Source organism: Puma concolor, chromosome E4, assembly GCF_028749965.1.
Source record: "Puma concolor isolate L17-30 chromosome E4, mPumCon1.1.hap2, whole genome shotgun sequence".
Lineage (NCBI taxonomy): Eukaryota > Metazoa > Chordata > Mammalia > Carnivora > Felidae > Puma > Puma concolor.
Window position 1 is genome coordinate 65,305,318 of NC_141683.1, and position 16,574 is coordinate 65,321,891.

At 47.2% G+C, this 16,574-nt stretch overlaps 1 long non-coding RNA gene across 1 annotated transcript; it reads left to right on the plus strand.

Moving 5' to 3' along the window:
- Positions 1-1,707: 1,707 nt before the first annotated feature.
- On the plus strand, positions 1,708-14,271 carry LOC147572744 (uncharacterized). Its single transcript, XR_015245822.1, has 3 exons — positions 1,708-2,054; positions 5,414-5,513; positions 14,031-14,271. It is a non-coding gene; the product is annotated as an uncharacterized LOC147572744 (long non-coding RNA).
- Positions 14,272-16,574: the final 2,303 nt, after the last annotated feature.

Here is a 16,574-nt window from a genome sequence, read left to right on the forward strand (position 1 = left end):
TCTCTCTGCCCCTCCCCCGTTCATGCTCTGTCTCTGTCTGTCCCATAAATAAATAAAAAAACGTTGAAAAAAAATTTTTTTTTTTTTTTAAATTTTTTTTTTTTCAACGTTTATTTATTTTTGGGACAGAGAGAGACAGAGCATGAACGGGCGAGGGGCAGAGAGAGAGGGAGACACAGAATCGGAAACAGGCTCCAGGCTCCGAGCCATCAGCCCAGAGCCCGACGCGGGGCTCGAACTCACGGACCGTGAGATCGTGACCTGGTTGAAGTCGGACGCTTAACCGACTGCGCCACCCAGGCGCCCCGAAAAAAAAATTTTTTTAAAAATAATAAAATCTTTAAAAAGCATTCCTCAAAGTGATGAAACCATCATAGCTATAAAGTTGCAAAAATTAAATTCTTAGTAAGTTTAAGTGCATGAACTTAGAGTGTAATCAAATAACCAACCAGCCTTTTATTTTTATTTAAAATTTTTTTTTAACGTTTATTTATTTTTGAGACAGAGAGAGACAGAGCATGAACGGGGGAGAGGCAGAGAGAGAGGGAGACACAGAATCGGAAGCAGGCTCCAGGCTCTGAGCCATCAGCCCAGAGCCTGACGTGGGGCTCCAACTCACGGACCGCGAGATTGTGACCTGAGCTGAAGTCAGACGCCTAACCGACTGCGCCACCCAGGTGCCCCACAGCTTTTTATTTTTTAAGTTTGTTTATTTATTTGGATCGTGAGCAGGGGTGGGGGCAGAGAGAGAGGGAGAGAGAGAGAATCCCAAGCAAGCTCCATAGTCAGCCCAGAGTCAGACATGGGGCCTGAACTCATGAACTGGGAGATCATGACCAGAGCCAAAATCAAGAGTTGGATGATTTAACCACCCAGGTGCCCCCCACAACCAGCCTTTTAGATGCCAATTTAAAAGCTTAAAAAAAGAAGGGACCCCAGAGTGGCTCAGTTGCCTGAGTGTCTAACTTGGGCTCAGGTTATGATCTCACAGTTGGTGAGTTCAAGCCCCACATCAGTCTCACTGCTGTCAGCGCAAAGCCCGCTTTGGATCTTCTTCCCCCCCACCCCCCCGCCCCTCCCCTGCTCGTGCTCTCTCTCTCTCTCTCTCTCAAAATAAACAAACATGAAAAAAAATAAAAGCTCAAAAAATAAGAAGTTTAAAGTATCCGACGTGACCTTCATAAATTGGTTAACGTCTCAAGATGATTAAGTGTGCTGTTCAAAGCAAGTTGCAGGGGCGCCTGGGGGGCTCAGTTGGTTAAGCGTCGGACTTCAGCTCAGGTCATGGTCCCCCAGTTCGTGGGTTCGAGCCCCGCGTCAGGCTCTGAGCTGACCCGGGGATGGGGGTGGGGGGGGAACTCTCCCTCCCTGGAGCTCCGGGCCCCTCCTCACTCCCCTGAAGTTGCTTTTCCCCTTGATTTCAGCCTGGGGTGCCAACTGCCTCATTCATCCTCCAGCCGAAGCACCCAGCACGGGGCCGGGCCTGCGCGGTGCCCACGTGTCTGTTGAAGCGAAAACACTGCCGGCGGCCGCGTGCAACTACCACTGCGCCTTTTGGGGGGATACAGCCAAGGGAGTTGGGTGGAGACTCCGCTTGAGATTTTAAGGAGACAAAGATGAGGACGCCTTCCTCCCCCGTGGAGACAAAGTTGTGGAGCTGGCAGATTGCTTCGTCTTTTCGCGCGACGGGGAACGAGGGGCAGAGAAGCAAAACCTCGGTTCTGGCAGCCGCCGAGCCCAACGCGGGAGGCGGCGTGGATCCTGGCAGCTCGCGTGTTCCATGAGGGACACCTGCTTTGCTGGCAGCCGGGAGAGAAAGGCTCAGAATAGCACAGGCGAACCCACTCACAAAAACACAGAAGCTCCCCTGGACTGTAGGCAAGGGGTCGCGGTCGGGGGAAGGCCAGGAGGAGGCCTGGGGGGGGGGGGGGGCTGACTTGGAGCATGTCCCAGCGCCATCAAAGGGACTTGAATTTCCCCCGTGATGGGCCGGGAATGGAATCCAACGCCCGTCGAGTTCAGAGGCGGCGAGAGCCTGGCTCAGGGCTCGCAAGGTAGGTAATGGCAGGCTGCGGCCGGGGGCGGGGCCAGGAGGCCATGGGGGGAGGGTCTCTGGGCCCCACTGCTGAGAACTGGGCTGTCCCTCTGTTGGGCACTCTGAGTTCCAGGGGAGTGGGGATGGTAGTCCTGGAGGCAGTGAGAACTGCAGCCCAAACAAGAAAGCAGGCGGTGGTGGACGCGAATCAGGGGCCGGGGGCCAGAGGCAAAGCCCCAGCCTGGGAGACCACGCTGTTAACCAGCCTGAGTGCCTCTCCCGGGGCCTTCTGACAAAATAGTCCTAGTGTCCAAGATAGTCCCTTCAGAAGCTCCTTAAGGAAAGGGTCCTGGGGGGTGGGGAGGACCCCTGGGTGGCTCAGTCGGTTAAGTGCCTGGCTTCGGCTCAGGTCCTGATCTCACAGTTGGTGGGTTCAAGACCCGCGTCAGGCTCTGTGCTGACAGCTTGGAGCCTGGAGCCTGCCTCGGATTCTGTCTCCTTCTCTCTCTGTGTCTCCCCTGCTGGTGCTCTCTCTCTCTCTCTCTCAAGAATAGATAAACATTAAAAAAAAAAAAAAAAAAAAGGAAAAGGTCCTGGGGTCACAGAAGTTTGGGAAACACAGCTACAGTAAACCCTCTTAGGGATTCACAACGAACAGTAGCCCCAAGGGGCTCTTCATGAAAGGGAAAATAGCAAAAACCAAAACCAAAAAACGCTTTACTTTCTTTAACCCAGGCTTTCCTCAAACGCTTTTCTTAGCGTTAAGGCCTGTCGGCGTCCTGCAGAAAGAGTTCCATCAGCCGTAACATGGGGACTGCTGTTCCCCGGAGCCTTGACCCTGGAATATTGCCTTTCTAACAATCTATAGTGAAAGATAGATTTAATTATAAATCTTAGCTGTGAGTTTTAATGTCTTCTTGTCTCAAATAACATGTCAGAGTTATGGAAAATTCACATGTCTTTTTTTGTTTTTCCAATTAGCTTTTTCAAAAAATATTTTATTTATTTTTCACAAGCGGGGGAGGGGCAGAGAGAGGGGGACAGAGGATCCGAAGCCGGTTCTGCACTGACAGTAGTGAGCCCCACTGGGGCTTGAACCCACGGACCCCGAGATGGTGACCTGAGCCAGAGGTGGACACTCAACGAACTGAGCCACCCAGGTGCCCCATTTCCAATTCGTTTTTTAAAGATGAACTTTATTTTTTTTTAATTAAAATAAAAAAAAATTTATTTTACTTTATTTTTAGAGAGAAGTATGCACAAGTAGGGTGGGGGGAGGCAGAGAGAGGGAGAGAGAGAATCTCAAGCAGGCTCCACACTCAGTGAGGAGCCCAATGCGGGACCCTGGGAGCATGACCTCAGCCGAAATCAAGAGTCCGACGCTTACCGACCGAGCCTCCCAGGTGCCCTCAACTTTAGTTTTTAGAGCACTTTGGGGATCACAAAAACTTCAGCCGCAGGTAGAGAGTTCCTGTATGTTCCCTGCCTCCACACAGGCACAGCGTCATTCACTATCAACGTCCCCCACAGGATGGGGCATTCGTTACCACTGATGAACCTACAGGGACACATCAATATCACATCAGTATCACCTACAGCCCCTAGCAAACATTAGGGTTCACGCTTGGTGTTGTACAGTGAGTTTGAACAAATGTATAACAACATGTCTCCACTGTTATAGTGTCATACAGTGTTTTCAGTGCCCTCAACACCGAAAGCGTCCTCTGTGCCCTGTGTATTCGCTCCTCCCTCCCCCCTACCCGTGGCCACCACTGATTTTATTACAGTTACTGTCACCACACAAAGTTATTCCAATATTATCGGCTATCTTCCCTGTGCTGTACTTCGTATCCCTTGACCTGTTTGTTTTATAACTGAAAGTTTGCACCTCTTAACCCACTTCACCTATTTCACCCAGCCCCCCCCCCCCCCCCGCCTTTCTGGAAACCACTAGTTTCTCTCTGTATTTATGAGTCTGTTTCTGATTTGTTTTTAGATTCCACAAACACATGAGATCGTATGGTATATGGCCTCCTCTGTCTAACTTGTTTCACTTACCATAATGCCCTCTAGGTCCATGAAGAGAATATTTTTAAGAGGGGAGGGAGAGATGGGGTGCCTGGGTGGCCCAGTCGGTTAAGCGTCTGACTTCGGCTCAGGTCACGATCTCGCGGTTCGTGGGTTCGAGCCCCGCATCGGGCTCTGTGCTGACAGCTCGGAGCCTGGAGCCTGCTTCTGTTCTGTGTCTCCCTCTCTCTCTCTGCCTCCCCTGCTGGCACTCTGTCTCTCTCTCTCTCCCTCTCAAAAATAAATAAACATTAAAAAATTAAAAAAGAAAAGAAAAGAAAACCACTGGCCTATGGGGAAACCCAGACTCCATCACAAAATCTCAAAAAGCTTTTTCTATTCGGCCATTTACCACTGGTAAGCATTTGGTGACCTAAAAGGTTAGTGAGAAGACAGATATGAAGACCCAGGAGATACGAAAGAAATGGGCCAAGGACATGGCTTTTCATCTCACAAGACAAACCGCATCAGGCTTTGGCTGGGACAGGACATGCGTCGGTCAGGTCACGAGGCCAAAGGAGAGAGAAGAGGTCGTTTGCTCCCGAAACCTGTGGAAGGAGACCGTTGGAACCTTCGTTTGCAGGGTTATCTGCAAGTCTTTTCTTGATCTGAAAAGCCATTTGGTTCTGTGCAACTGCCCTTTTGAATGTTCCTCGAGGGGAAATACTTGGTCTTTTCCGGAATCAAAAGCTAGGAGGGGCGCCTGGACGGTTCGGTCGATTGAGCATCGACTCTTGATTTTGGCTCAGGTCATGATCTCCAGGTTCATGGGTTCGAGCCCCACGTTGGGATCTGCACTGACAGCGCGGAGGCTGCTTGGGATTCTCTCTCTCGCTCTCTCTCTGTCCCCTCCCCGCTTGCGTGCTCTCTCTCTCTCTCTCAAAATAAATAAATAAACTTGAAAAAAAAGAGAGAACTAATAGCTAATACTTGTTGTAACCATCTTATTTTTTTTTTATTCTTTTAAATGTTTGTTCATTTTTGAAGGAGAGAGAGACAGAGCGTGAGCAGGGGAGGGGCAGAGAGAGAGGAAGACACAGAATTTGAAGCAGGCTCCAGGCTCCCAGCTGGCAGCACAGAGCCCGATGCGGGGCTCGAACCCACGAGCTGTGAGATCAGGACCTGAGCTGGAGTTGGACGCTGAACCGACTGAGCCACCCAGGCGCCTCTTTAGATTTCAGTTTAAATGTTGCTTCCCTGTCCCCAATGTCTAGGCAAGTCTGTTATATCCCTGGTTGCAGTACTTTGTGTACTGGTAATTAACCAGTCACTAGCAATAACTTCGTTTTTGTCTCCCTCGCTCGACTTTAGCACCTGTGTCTCCGCACACGTACGGTTGTGTGTTCCCACCACCTACTGGCACCTGATACATGGTGGCTGCTCCGGAGGCATCCGTCGAATGATGAGTGAGGTCATGCCCGTTGGGACTCCCAGTTTCAATGTTGGCTAAAAATGTCAAAAAAATACATTATTTTTGGGGTGCCTGGGCGACTCGGTCAGTTAAGCATCCGACTCTTGATTTTGGCTCAGGTCATGATCTTACGGTTTGTGAGTTGGAGCCCCGCATCAGGCTCTGATGGTGCTGACGATGGGAAGCCTGGTTTGGATTCTCTCTCTCTCCCTCCCTCTCTGCCCCTCCCCCGCTCTCTCTCTCTCTCTCAAAATAAATAAACAAACTTAAAAAAAAGGTTATTTCCTATTAACTTATGTCTGTTTAGCTTCTGACCTGAGAATCACAATTTGTCTTAATTTCCTTTCAACGTTTCCTAAGAACATTCCTTCAGATCAAGGGCTGTGACCCTGACCCAGTCTTTTAAAATATTTTTCTTTTTAATTTTTTTTTTTTACATTTATTTATTCTTTGAGAGACAGAGCACAATTGGGGGGGGGGGGCAGAAAGAAAAGGAGACACAGAATCCGAAGCAGGCTCCAGGCTCCAAGCTGTCAGCACAGAGCCTGACAGGGGGCTCGAACTCACAAACTGTGAGATCATGACCTGAGCCGAAGTCAGACGCTTGACTGAGCCACCCAGGCACCACTTAAAATATGTCTTCTCTCAGTGCTTCTGAACAATTCATATCCTCGCTTTTGTATTCTCATTGGCAATGGTAGCATAGTATTTTACCATGTGGAGGGTTTATGTAACCATTTCCTATCGAGGGGGCATTTATGGTGTTTTTAGCTATATATTTTTTAAGTTTATTTAATTACTTTGAGAGAAAGAGAGAAAGCACGAGTGGGGGAGGGGCAGAGAGAGAGGGAGAGAATCCCAAGCAGGCTCCCCATTGTCAGCGTGGAGCCCAATGTGGGGCTCAAACTCACAAACCGTGAGATCATGACCTGAGCTGAAGTCAGATGCTTAACCGACTGAGCCACCCAAATGCCCCTCTTGTTTCTTTTTAATGTGTATTTATTTATTTTGAGAGAGAGAGTGAGAGAGAATGGGACAGGGGCAGAGAGAGGGAGAGAGAGAATCCCAAGCAGGCTCTGCACTGTCAGCACCGAGCCCGATGGAGGACTTGATCTCAAGACTGGTGAGATTGTGACCTGAGCTGAAATCAAGAGTTGGATCTCAACCAACTGAGTCACCCAGGTGCCCCATTCAACTTTCTGATAATCGTTAAAAAAGGAAAAAAAAAAAAAAGCCACAATAGGGGGGCGTGGCTGGCTCAGTTGGTAGAGCACATGACTCTTGATCTCAGGGTTGTAAGTTCGAGCCCCACATTAGGTGTAGAGATTACTTTTTTTTTAATTTAATTTTTTATCTTTTTAAATTTACATCCAAATTAGTTAGCATATAGTGCAGCAATGATTTCAGCAGTAGATTCCTTAGTGCCCCTGACCCATTTAGCCCATCCCCCCTCCCACAACCCCTCCAGTAACCCTCTGTTTGTTCTCCATATTTATGAGTCGCTTCTGTTTTGTCCCCCTCCCTGTTTTTATATTCTTTTTGTTTCCCTTCCCTTATGTTCATCTGTTTTGTCTCTTAAAGTCCTCATATGAGTGAAGTCATAGGATTTTTGTCTTTCTCTGACTAATTTCACTTAGCATAATACCTTCCAGTTCCATCCACATAGTTGCAAATGGCAAAATTTCATTCTTTTTGATTGCCGAGTAATACTCCATTGTATATATATACACCACATCTTTATCCATTCATCCATCGATGGACATTTGGGCTCTTTCCATACTTTAGCTATTGTGGATAGTGCTGCTATAAACATGGGGGTGCACGTGTCCCTTCGAAACAGCACCCCTGTATCCCGTGGATAGATGCCGAGTAGTGCAATTGCTGGGTTGTAGGGTAGTTCTGTTTTTAGTTTTTTGAGGAACCTCCGTACTGTTTTCCAGAGTGGCTGCACCAGCTTGCATTCCCATAGGTGTAGAGATTACTTAAAAATAAAATCTTTTGGGGCGCCTGGGTGGCTCGGTCGGTTGAGCGTCCGACTTCGGCTCAGGTCATGATCTCATGGTCCGTGAGTTCGAGCCCCGTGTCGGGCTCTGTGCTGACAGCTCAGAGCCTGGAGCCTGCTTCCGATTCTGTGTCTCCCTCTCTCTCTGCCCCTCCCCCATTCATGCTCTGTCTCTCTCTCTCTCAAAAATAAATAAACATTAAAAAAATTTTTTTTAAATAAAAATAAAAAAAATAAAATCTTTTTTGGGGTGCTTGGGTGGCTCAGTCAATTAAGTGTCCAACTTCAGTTCAGGTCAGGATCTCACAATTTGTGGGTTCGAGCCCCACATGGGGCTCTGTGCTGACAGCAAGGAGCCTGCTTTGGATCCTCTGTCTCCCTCTCTCTCTGCCCCTTTCCCGCTCGTGCTCTCTCTCTCTCTCTCTCTCTCTCTCTCTCCAAGATAGATAAACATTTAAAAAATAAAAAGAGAATCTTTTTAAAAAATGCCATAATAAAGACCCTCATACATAAATGTTGCTACATCCCCAATTATTTTCTCAGGATAAATTTCTAAAAATAGAACTAGTAAGTTAAAGGGTCTGAGCATTTTCTAAGACTAAAGACATATTTTGCCTGGTTTTGTTCCACTAGGGTTGAGCTGGTGTCTCAGACTTAACTCAGTATTCGTGTGAGTTGCCTGCTGACTCTATACCCACCCCTTGCCTTTTCGGTGTCAGCGCCTACATCCGCTCTATCTCCTGTATTTCGTCCTGCTTCCCGACTGGCAACCACATTGCTTGATTTCTGTGTCTCATGACTCTCCTGACTGATTTGTTCGTTGAGTTAAATATTTACAGAGCTCCTACCGTGCGCCAGCAATGGTGCTCAGCAAAGCGAAGTAAACAGCTGTCCAAATGGTAACCGAAGGTGGTAAGTGCTCAGAAGGGCGCCGACGGAATGCTAGAATGTAGTAAGAGAATAAATCTTCTCTCCTTCGATAGGTTTTGAGGAAAGTCCTTTCTGAGAAGGTGAGCCCGAAGGATAAGTAGGAACTAACTGACTGATAAGTACACGAAAAGATGCTTGACACCATTAGTCATTAGGGCAGTGCCAATCAAAACCACAGTGAGGCACCACTTTGCAGCCGCTAAGATGGTTGTAATGAAAATAAACATGGGAACAGGTGGATGACAGGGAGAAATCAGAAGCTTCAAACACTCCTTGTGGGAATGCAGAATGGTACAGCTGCTGCGGAAATGGTCCGGCATTTCCTCAAATGTCTGAACCTAGAGTCGCCACGTGACCCGGTATGTTATTAAAGAGAACTGACGATGTGTATTCACACAGAGCCCGCTCACGAATGTTCGTAGCAGCATTATTCCTAACAGCCAGAGATTCGAAACAACTCAAGCGTCCACGAAGAGGTGAATGGGGAAACCAAATGTGGTATATCCATTCAGAGGAATGTTATTCAGCCATAAAAAAGAACGAGGCACCTTGCTCTTCTACAATCCGCTCCCCAAAGGCAAATCATGTTATTCTGACTCTTCTGGTGCTTTCTCATCACACTTAGAATGAAATCCAAACTCCTCATCCGAGTTTACCGAGCACTAGATGATCTGGCTCCTACCCGCCTCTCAGACCTATTCTCCGATATGCATTCATACCCCTGCCCACTTCTTTTTTTTCTGTACTTAAAACATTCCAAGTTCATCTAGACTGTAGTGTTTCTTCTGCTTGAAATACTTTCTCTTCTGGTCTTTGACTGGCTCCGTTTTATCATGTGGATCTCATCTTAAATGCTCTCTCCTCAGAGTTGGCTTGCTCGGCCACTCAGTGTAACAAGTCGTGTAGTCCCTTCTCTCCGGACATTCAGTGTCAGCTCTCTGCATGGCCTCAGTGCCATCTGGTGTTGTTTCTTCTTTGTTTCTTGTCTCTCTTTCCCACAAAATCTAAGCTCAGTGAAATGTAGGGACCTCATCACTTAGAACAGTGCTTGAACGGAGGGCACGTAGGTGGCTCAGTCGGTTAAGCGACTGACTCTCGGTTTCGGCACAAATCACCATCACACGGTTCGTGGGTTCAAGCCCCGTGTCAGGCACTTGGGCCTGCACAGGGCCTGCTTGGATTCTGTCTCTCCTTCTCTCTCTGCTCCTTCCCTCTCTCCCCCCAACAAAAAAATGGGCAAACTTAAAACGATTTTTTAAAAATTTTTTTAGTGTTTATTTGTTTTGGAGAGAGACAGAGGGCGAGCAGGGGAGGGGCAGAGAGGGAGAGAGAGAGGGAGACGCAGAATCCAAAGCAGGCTCCAGGCTCTGAGCTGTCAGCACAGAGCCCGACGCGGGGCTCGAATCCACAGACCACCAGATCATGACCCAAGCTGAAGTTGGACACTCAACCAACTGAGCCCCCCAGCCGCCCCCCAAAATCTTTAAAAATAAAGAACAGTGCTCGAATGAATGAATAAAAGCCTTTCCATGAAAAGGAAAAAAAGGAAGTGCTGACACAGGCCACAACATGGATGAAGCTTGCAAACATGATGCAAAGTGAAAAAAGCCAGATAGAAAAGGCTGTGGCCTGTTGTGGTGCCATTTATATGAAATGTTCAGAAGAGGCAAATCCATAGATGAAGCATAGATTGGTGGTTGCCACGGGCTAGGGGTGGGGGGATGGGGAATAACCACTTTTTAAAAGTTGATTTACTTATTTTGAGGCGGAGGAGGGGCAGAGGGAGGGAGACAGGGAATCCCTAGCAGGCTCCACACCGCCAGCAAGGAGCCCAATGCAGGGCTTGGACTCACGAACTGTGAGACGATGACCTGAGCCAAAGTCCTACGCTCAACTACGGAGCCACCCAGGCACCCAGGGAATAACGACTTTTAACGGGTATGAGGGTTTGGGGGGAGGTGAGGAGGTTGTTCTGAAATTAGATCGTGGTGATGATTGCACAACATTGTGAATACGCTTTAAAAAACACCAAATTGCAGGGCGCCTGGGGGGGCTCAGTCAGTTGAGTGTCCGACTCTTGGTTTGGGCTCAGGTCACAATCTCAGTGTTTGTGATTTCGAGCCCCACGTTGGGCTTTGTGATGACGGCACGGAGCCTGCTTGGGATTCTCTCTCTCTCTCTCTCTCTCTCCCTCTCTCTTTGCCCCTCCCCAGCTTGCTCTGTCTCTTAAAAAAGAACTAAATAACTATGAAAAAATTATTTAAATGAAAAAACACTGCATTACACACTTTAAGACGATTAAAACAGGGGATTTTACGTTAATGGAATTACTTGCTTTTGAGGTGAAATTCACCTAACATAAAATCCACTATTTTAAAGTGTACAGTTCAGTGGCATTTAACACATTCCCAAGGAAAGTGAAGGAAACAACACCCGCGTGTCACGTCAGGAAAGGATGACTGTCTTCCCATTGCCATTTTACGATGCGCTTGTAATTTTTTTTAGTTTATTTGTTTATTTGAAGAGAGAGGGGGTGCGCACGCACAGGAGGGGCAGAAAGAGAGACAGAATGCCAAGCAGGCATCGTGCTGTCAGCGCAGAGCCCGATGTGGAGCTCGAACTCAGGAGCCCTGAGATCATGACCTGAGCTGAAATCAAGAGTCAGACACTCACCTGACTGAGCCACCCAGGCGCCCCTACGACGCACTTTTTAAACAAAATCTTCCAAGGAAAGATATTATGAAAGATTACCGTGAGGGGCTTCATTTTGCTGACACGTGGTACAAGTTGTAAAGTTATAATATCAGTCCCTTAGGAATTACTTTATGCTGCTATGAATGAAATAAACTTTGAGATACCAAAAGTGCAGGGAGCAATCAGAAACAGTCAGGAATAGCACAGCAAATCCAGAAGGACAAGAGCTTTATTACCACGGCTGAGCTGAGCAGGGGTGAAGCAGGAGAGAGAGGCAAATGGAAGGAACAGGGTCAACCAAAGACCAGAAGGAGAGAGACACAGACAGAGACAGAGACAGAGCGTGAGCAGGGGAGGGGCAGAGAGAGAGAGGGAGACACAAAGCTGTCAGCACAGAGCCCGACCTGGGGCCCAAACCCACAAACCGAGAGATCGTAACCTGAGCCTAAGGCAGACACCCAACCGACTGAACCACCCAGGTGCTGTCCTTACTCTTAATATGATCGGCATTTCCGAGGCCACACTTCCCGTTGCCGTCACCAAGTTGTGTCAGCTCCTTTGCACTCAGAGACCACCCCTCTTGTATATTCTGATGACCGACCTTTTGCCCAGATCAAGGAAGCTCCATGAAGAATGAGGTTTGTCCGTTCATCCTTCCGTCCATGCAGGAAGGTATTATTGAGCAACAATCATATACAAGGCACATGTCACTTAATACACGGAAAACGGAAAAATGGCTAGGTTGATTGCTAGGGCAAAGGGTCACAGCAGCCTTTTCTGTGTGCATTTCCATCGATGGCTAGGCAGAAAGACTTCAAAAAGCAACCAGTTGCATGCACGGGGGCTCAGAGGCCTCCCCTGTGAATTATTTGCAATGATCATTCTCTAGGACGGAAAAAGAAGCCTGGCAAGTTTTTATATTTGTCCTTTAATACCTCTAAGGTGGGGCGCCTGGGTGGTTGAGCATCCGACTTCGGCTTGGGACTGATGGGGTTGCTGAGAACAGGAGTTAATGCAGGTAAAAAGCTTCCACAGCAAGGGCTGGGACACAGTGAGTCCTTAAACATTAGTATTTTGTAATTTTTAAAAAAAATTTATTTATTTACTTTGAGAGAGAGCACAAGCAGGGGAGGGGCAGAGAGAGAGAGGGAGAGAAAAAGAATCCCAAGCGGGGATGCAGGGCTCGAACCCACAAACTGAGATCATGACCTGAGCCGAAACCAAGAGTCGTTCGCTCAACGTGCTAAGCCACCCAGGTGCCCCTTATTTTGTAATTCTTTAATGTTTATTTATTTTGAGAGAGAGAGAGAGCACGAGCATGAGTGGGGGGAAGGGCAGAGAGAGAGGGTGAGAGAGAATCCCAAGCAAGTTCCACACTGTCAGCACAGGGCCCCATGCAGGGCTCGAACCCATGGACCGTGAGGTCATGACCCGAGTCGAAATCAAGGGTCGGACCCTTAACTGATTGTTCCACCCAGGCACCCCTATTATTGTTATTATTATTAAAATATATACAAATCGACACAGTTTAAACCCACCAGGAATATTTAGTGCTTTCGGCAACGCAGCGTTATTGAAAACTTTATTGTGTGAAGCTATGCCACTTTTCTCGGCGGTTACCAAGTTCTTTGGGGATAAAGAGAAACTTGGATATTTCAGTGAGCTAGGTTTTCACGGTGACTGAAACAGGTGGGGGAGTTCCAGTGACCACATATGAGTGAAGCGCACAGAATTCTCACGCGAATCATTGCTAATGGGAAAGTTGACTTTTCCTCTGGATTAAGGACAACACGACGGGTTCTAAGAACAGTGGTGGGTTTGCAGAGGTTATAAGAGCAGGCTGCAGGGGTGCCTGGTGGCCCAGTCGGTTAAGCGTCCAACTCTTGATTTGGGCTCAGGTCATGATCTCACGGTTTGTGGGTTCAAGCCCTGCATCGGGCTCTGCACTGAGAGCACAGAGCCTGCTTGGGATTCTCTCTCTCTCCCTCTCTCTCTGCCCCTCCTATGCGTGCGAGCTCACTCTCTCTCAAAATAAATATATAGACTTAAAAAATAAGAGAAGGCTGCAACCCGAGGGACCCGGAAACAACAGAGACTGGGACCTAAGTAACCACCACCAAAGAAACGGGGATCAGAGCTGTGCGTCATCAGAAGGAGATAGGTAATGGTGCTTGGGTGGGGCTTTATTCTTTCCAGGGGAGATTCAGGTTCAGAATCAACAATTTGGTGAAATGAAAAGAAAACGCGAAGGGGACTGGACGGAGAGTTCTAGTACTAGAGACAGCACGGGTCACGTTGATACAAGCATGGCACTCACAGGAGGAGGGCTCGGGGGAGATGGCCTTTTACCCGTTGGCCTTTCTGGGTCTCAGTTTCCCAGCCACGGAATGAAAATTCAATGGAGACCGTCTTCCTCCACAAAGTTAGAAAAGGAGTAAATGTCAAAGTTCCTTAAAAGAGACATTCGCTAAATGTAATTATTGCGTGCGGATATTGTCATGTATTTACTCTTCCAGATTAATTTTGGAATCACTTGGCTGATTTCTCGTGAAATTCTTTTGGATTTTTTTGTTGAAACTGAGTTAATGTATACATCAATTTGGGAAGAATTGACAGAGTTTTAATATTACATCTCTTCTTCTGGGGACAGGACATGCCTCTGCATTTATTCCAGTCTCCCTTTGTGTGCTCCAGGAAAGACTCTCAGGTTTTTGTGTAAAGGTTCCTTACATTTCTAATTTTGTTTATGACTAGACCCTTTACACTCTTTGGTTGCTATTTGAAATTGGATGTTTTCTCATTATATTTTGAATCTGGGTTATAGAAAAGCTATTTTTTATATTGATTTTAGAACCAGTCACTTAATGAACTTCTCTTATTCTTTCCAACAGCATTTCGGTTGATTGCCATAGAGTTTCTGACTACACAGATAGAGGACCTGAAAAAGAGAGAGAGAAAAGGATAATTTCATCTCTTGGTTTCCAATAATTAAACTCATTTTTTCATTGTCTCTTTGGTTAAAAACTACCAGAACAACATTGAATAATATGGTGAGAGGGTACACATTTTACACGGTTGTTTCAGATTTTTAAAATGTTCTGATTTTATTTTTTCAAGTTTATTTCTTTATTTTGAGAGAGCGCGCGCATTCGTGCGTGAGAGACACAGAGAAAGAGAGAGAGGGAGGGAGGGGGAGGGGCAGAGAGAGGGGAACAGAGCGAGAATCCCAAGCAGGCTCCACATTGTCCACTCAGAGCCAGATGCGAGACTTGAACCCATGAGATCATGACCTGACCCCAAATCAAGAGTCAGATGCTTAACTGACTGAGCCACCCAGGCTCTCCTTTTTTTTTTTTTTTTTTTTTTTTTTAAATTTTAGAGAGACAAAGGAAGCAAGTGGGGGAGAGAGGCAGAGAGAGAGAGAGAGAGAGAGAATCTTAAGCAGGCTTCACCCTCAGTGAGGAGCCAGCCCAGGGCTCGATCCCATGATCCCGGGATCCTGACCTGAGCCCAAACCAAGCCTTGGACACTCAACCGACTGAGCCACACAGGTACCCCTGTTTCAGATTTTTGAGTGAATGTCTGTAGAGGTTATGGGTATGATGTTTACTGTTGGTTTCAGAGAGAAAACTTCTAATACATGAAGGAAGATTCCTTCTATTTTTTCTTTACTAGTGGGAAAAAGAAAACACGTGTTAGTTATTAGAGTTCCTGCTTGCAAAGAGTATTTCCCACAAGGCCCCGCGTATCTCATTTCGGTCAAAAGCCCTTAGATCCACCCCAACTTAGCACACATCGTCGGATTTGTGAATCAGTAATAGTTTGCGTAATCATTAGGACCTGAATACAGAAAGCCCCTTTTATTTATTTTTTTTAATTTTTTTTTTTCAACGTTTATTTATTTTTGGGATAGAGAGAGACAGAGCATGAACGGGGGAGGGGCAGAGAGAGAGGGAGACACAGAATCAGAAACAGGCTCCAGGCTCTGAGCCATCAGCCCAGAGCCTGACGCGGGGCTCGAACTCACGGACCGCGAGATCATGACCTGGCTGAAGTCGGACGCTTAACCGACTGCGCCACCCAGGCGCCCCCAGAAAGCCCCTTTTAAATAAACACGGCGAAAATTAAAGTAAATTCGGGAGAACAGGGATCCCGCGCAAGTGCCACATGTGAGGCATTTTGTCAGACGCTCCCAAGCAGTGTTTCTCGAAGAGGGGTCCACGGTTCACCTGAAGTGCTTGCTGGAAGGTGTAGATTGACGACTGCATCCCAGAACCACCGAAGGGGACGCTGGGGACGGAAGCTGGCGAGCCACCATCGCAGCGCGCTCCCCCAGTGATGCTCGTGCACCTTGCGGTTTAAAACCCTGCCCCAAAGATCGGCAGAACTTGAACAAAAGGGAAGCTGAGTGTATTTAAACTTGTCATCACAGAGTGGCGTTAGCTTACCTGTCACGCCGCAGTGAGTCAACCAGTCGACGAAACAGCCTGCCTACAACTCACCCCGTCACCGCGGTCTGGGTGGAATCCTGACCATTTCTAGAAAGTTCTCTACATGGCCGATTTTTTTCCAACAGTGCCACAGAGGCTCCAGTAAGCCTCCAGAGGAGGCGGAGTTGCGGGAACTCTCTTTTTACAACGTCAAGCCCGGCGGGTCCACTTCCATCTGTTTTAGCGCCCCGGGGAATATTCTAAGAATAAACGTTTGAAAATGACTGATCTACACCCGTTAGCGACATCTTGATTTTACTGAAGATTTTGATCTTTTTATGTCGGTGCACGTGATTACAACAGTCTTGATTTGAACAAGGTGGACATAGTCCCTTTTGTGTGTTTCTTCCTTTAGATATTGGTCTCAAAAAGTGAAATCTCTTCTATATCAGGAACCACGACTGCGCATGTCATGTCTAAAATGCTTCTATGAATCCCAGGACATTCTATAGCTGTTCATTATTGTTATTATTCAGAAATTCTCTAAAATTTTTATTTTAAAGGTTTTGAAAAGGGAGGGGGGCGGAAACCCCAGTGAGATAAATATGGGATGATTAGGGGCACCTGGCTGGCTGGGTCGGTAGAGCATGTGACTCTTGATCTCCCGGTTGTAAGTTCAAGCCCCATGCTGGGTGTACAGATCACTCAAAAAAAAAAAAAAAAAAGAAAAAGAAAAAAGAAAAGAAAAGAAAAAAGAAAAAGGTAATGAATGTAGGCTCTGGGCCCAGGACTAGGACAGGAGCCGGATCTCTGGCTAGAGCCTTCTGATCACCTTCTGTTTTTTGGTGAATATTCCCCTCTGGGTCTCAATTCCCTCTGTTAAATTGAAGATGCTGGAGCGTGAGATTTACAAGATTCCTTCCGGCCCTAAAAGTTGATGACTTATTTGCATGTCAAAGAATTCAACATAGCCTGCATATCGCAGTACGTCAGGCTCTAGTCACA